The 4,458-nt window shown below is 41.2% G+C and overlaps 1 protein-coding gene across 2 annotated transcripts in view; it reads left to right on the top strand.

Moving 5' to 3' along the window:
• The first annotated feature begins 2,920 nt into the window (after positions 1 to 2,920).
• The window catches only part of LOC110173795 (transmembrane 4 L6 family member 5-like), a 6,999-nt gene continuing 5,461 nt past the window's right edge, over positions 2,921 to 4,458 (top strand). Inside the window, exon 1 of one of the 2 annotated variants that reach the window (XM_055166644.1) lies at positions 2,921 to 2,939. The gene's annotated coding sequence lies outside the window, so the exon portion shown is untranslated. Of the gene's footprint in view, positions 2,940 to 3,033; positions 4,283 to 4,458 lie in introns of those variants that run through there. The other variant, XM_055166643.1, reaches the window with a different exon arrangement.

Raw genomic sequence — 4,458 nt, 5'->3', positions numbered from 1 at the left:
GTGTAGAGTGTGTGTGTGTGTGTGTGTAGAGCGTGTGTGTGTAGAGTGTGTGTGTAGAGTGTGTGTGTAGAGTGTGTGTGTGTGTAGATGTGTGTGTGTGTGTGTAGAGTGTGTGTGTGTGTAGAGTGTGTGTGTGTGTGTGTAGATGTGTGTGTGTGTGTGTGTAGAGGTGTGTGTAGAGGTGTGTGTGTAGATGTGTGTGTAGAGTGTGTGTGTGTAGTGTGTGTGTAGAGTGTGTGTGTAGAGGTGTGTGTGTAGAGTGTGTGTGTGTAGAGTGTGTGTGTGTAGAGTGTGTGTGTGTAGAGTGTGTGTGTAGAGTGTGTGTGTGTGTGTAGAGGTGTGTGTGTAGAGTGTGTGTGTGTGTGTGTAGAGAGTGTGTGTGTAGAGGTGTGTGTGTAGAGGTTCCCAGTTCAGAGTTTTTATTTGAGAAGTGAATCCGTCACTCGCCCAAATTTAATTAAAATATTCTTTGTCGTCCCGTCATCCCGACCCGCGGCTGTAACCATCCACGTCTCTACTGCTCAGTGCATGTGGAGTCCTGCGCCCCCTGCTGGTCTGCTCCTGCGTTTGTGTCAATCTTTGGACTCATCGTTTTCTTAAAACAAGCAAATAATTTTAAAAATAATATTCCAGAAATTTGTACAATTTTTCCTCTGACCAGTTTTTCAGGACTAAACCAGATTGAACCAGGACAAAACTTGGTCCTGGTTTAGTCCTGCTTTAGTCCTGGTTCAGTCCAGGTTTAGTCCTGGTTTAGTCCTGGTTTAGTCCTGGTTCAGACCTGCTTTAGACCTGGTTTAGTCCTGGTTTAGTCCAGGGTAAGTCCTGGTTTAGTCCTGGTTTAGTTCTGGTTCAGACCTGTTTTAGTCCTGGTTTAGTCCTGCTTTAGTCCTGGTTCAGTCCAGGTTTAGTCCTGGTTTAGACCTGGTTTAGTCCTGGTTTAGTTCTGGTTTAGTCCTGGTTCAGACCTGCTTTAGTCCTGGTTTAGTCCTGGTTTAGTCCTGGTTTAGTCCTGTTTTAGTCCTGGTTTAGTCCTGTTTTAGTCCTGGTTTAGTCCTGTTTTAGTCCTGGTTTAGTCCTTTAGTCCTGGTTTAGTCCTGGTTCAGTCCTGGTTTAGTCCTGGTTCAGTCCTGGTTAGTCCTGTTTAGTCCTGGTTTAGTCCTGTTTAGTCCTGGTTTAGTCCTGTTTTAGTCCTGGTTTAGTCCTGGTTTAGTCCTGCTTTAGTCCTGCTTTAGTCCTGGTTTAGTCCTGGTTTAGTCCTGGTTTAGTTCTGTTGTGAGTCATGTTTCTTCTCTGACGTTTGGCTCATGTGTTTGTGAAACTGTGACGATGAAAAAAATGAGAACTGAAACTGAGACACTTCAGAAGCCGGAAAAAGACAAAAACAATTATACAACTCATCCAAATGTGACAGATAATACTCCCTACAACTGTACAACAACTCACACTTATGTCACAGATAATACTCCTACAACTGTACAACAACTCACCCTTATGTGACAGATAATACTCCCTACAACTGTACAACAACTCACACTTATGTAACAGATAATACTCCCTACAACTCACCCTTATGTGACAGATAATACTCCCTACAACTGTACAACTCACACTTATGTCACAGATAATACTCCCTACAACTGTACAACTCACACTTATGTCACAGATAATACTCCCTACAACTGTACAACTCACACTTATGTCACAGATAATACTCCCTACAACTGTACAACTCACACTTATGTCACAGATAATACTCCCTACAAGGATGGTTTGAACAGGGCCAGGTGAGATCTCTAGATTATTCAAACATGACTGTATATCCTCTTCAGGTTTTCAGTTTTGCTCTTGGTTCATTTCATTTGTTTTATAAAAGTATCGGATCGGGACTCGGTATCGGCAGAGACTCGGAATCAAAAAACTCGGAGGCAAAAAAAAAGTGATCAGGACGTCTCTCGTTTGTGCTCGGGGAGTTTTAAAGTCACACTGTGGAACATTCTGTGGATTGTGTGATTAGTTTGGATGAAAACGTGACGTGAGGGATGGAGCAGAGCGTGACCCAGGAGTCACATGACCGCAGAGTTACCACGGAAACCGCATCAGCGTCACGTCACTTCCTCAAAAAAAAAAAAAAGAACACGGAACATCGACACAAACGCTCCTTCTGCTTTTTCTAAGATTAGCCTCGTTTTATTTTAAGCTCCTGTTTTATTTCTGGACGACGTTTAACTTTAATCCAAAACCGAGAAATGTGATGTGACGGAATCAACTCAGATCACCATCGAAAAGAAACAGAATACTCACAAAATATCACGAAAAACTCACAAAATATCACGAAAAACTCACAAACTATCACAGAATATCACAAAATATCACAAAAAATTCATAAAATAGAAAAAAGAAATCACAGAATATCATAAACTATCACAGAATATCACAAAATATCAAAAATATATCACAAAATATCACCAAAAACTCACAAAATATCACAAAATATATCACAAAAAAACTCACAAAATATATCACAAAAAAATTCACAAAACATCATAAAATATCACAGAATATCAAAAAATATCACAAAAAACACAGAATATCACAAAAAATTCCTAAAAACCTCCACCTTTTTACATTAAACTGGATTTCTGTTACGATATTTGTGTTTTACTCGCATACGCATACAAATCTTTTTTATTGCTATTTTATTGCTTATTTAGAAGTTTATTACCATTTCTTCCCTTTTCTTTTTTACTCTGAGTTGTGAAATATAAGTCTTGTTTTAGTTCTGTTTTAGTCCTAGTTTAGTCCGGGTTTAGTCATATTTAAAGGTGGAAAAACTCGTGTCTTTGTTTACATGTGCTTCCTGTGTCCTTATATGGTGCTGCGTGTGCTATAAATGGTCAGACTTCCTCTTTGTGTCGTCTCTGTCTCTCTGCTTCACGGTGAGTTCACACTTTTATTATTATTTTTATTGACACTTTAAGAACGTTTGTGAAATCGGACAAAACTACATTTCCCATGAGTCACCGCGGTCTCGATTTATTTAAACCTGAAGTCGTCGCTGTTATTTGAGGAGAGAACGTTTATTTTTTGGGGTTGATTTGGGGCTCAGACGACGCCTCGGGTCCGTCGCCTCATGACTCGACTCGCCGAACATCACACACCTCAGGTCTATGTCACGTCCGTCAGTCCAGGACCAGGTCTGGACTAAATGTCGTGTAACTGTGACCCACCTGGACGTCGATCTGCGGTGAAACGTTTGACCCGTGGACTCGGTGACTTATGGGGACCTCTCACACAGAATCAGGAAAATCACGTTATTCATGAAAAAAACTTAAAATGGTGTTTTTAGGATGATTTTTGTTGGTCGAATCTTGTCCAGCTCAAGACATTTTTCCAAAGTCTTCTGGTCGTTCAGTGTCGACGTTCCCGGGACCAACGGATGACGCTGATTTGAAAAAACAAAACAAAAAAACTATATCAACATTGTTACGATGAAACATTTATTACTGATTATTTATTTGAGTTCATGATATTTTGTTTGTGTTTAATTCACTCGTTTAGGTTTTTATGTTTGTTAATTTAGTTGGAAATGTGATTTGTGGAAAATGACAGACGACTCAAACAAAAATGATTCTCCGTATCTGTGAGTTCGACCATAAAAACATTTAAAGTGCAGTAGTGCGGTTCAGTCAGTCGAGTGTTTGTCTCTGATGTGAAGGTTGGTGGTTTGAATCCCTCTTGACATAAAACATCATTAGTGAACATCAGATCAACAGAACCACAGGTTGTTGGTGTGATTCCAGCTCCCACAGATGAATGTTATCGTTGTGTCCTTGGGCAAGACACTTAACCCCCCTCACCTCCAGCGTCTGCGTACACTGGTGTATGTGCATGTTGCTTAGACCATAGATCAAGAAGTGTTCCGAGTGAGCGGGATTTACAGTGTTTTAGTCCTGGTTTAGGGCCTGTTTTAATGTTCAGCTCCAGTCAAATGAAGCTTATGGAGGCTTGTGTTATAAAAGTCAATTTGGAGCTGAGTTTGGAGCTGTTTTTAAAGGACAAAACAGTGAAATAAAAAGCCCAGGATCCTGCGGAGTGGGTTTATACCAAGCGTTTATATGAATGGACACAGGTCACAGTCTCGCCGCCGCCATTTCGGGTCACACACGGGAAAATAAACAAAGAAAACGTGTGTGAGGAACATGGAGGAGAAACAAGAGACAGAAGATGGAGCCAGGGTCAGCGGACGAGGACTAATATTTGCTGTGTCCGTGTTCACCTGGTGAGGTTCCATTTTTGGATTCTCCACAGCAGATGTTTGTCCAGGGCAGATGTTTGTCCAGGGCAGATGTTTGTCCAGGGCAGATTTGTCCAGATGTTTGTCCACGGCAGATGTTTGTCCAGGGCAGATGTTTGTCCACAGCAGATGTTTGTCCAGGGCAGATGTTTGTCCAGGGC

The sequence above is a fragment of the Boleophthalmus pectinirostris genome, unplaced genomic scaffold (genome assembly GCF_026225935.1).
Source record: "Boleophthalmus pectinirostris isolate CB_2022bp ecotype Guang Dong unplaced genomic scaffold, ASM2622593v1 HiC_scaffold_9, whole genome shotgun sequence".
NCBI lineage: Eukaryota > Metazoa > Chordata > Actinopteri > Gobiiformes > Gobiidae > Boleophthalmus > Boleophthalmus pectinirostris.
This window is presented reverse-complemented; position numbering and strand designations above follow the sequence as displayed.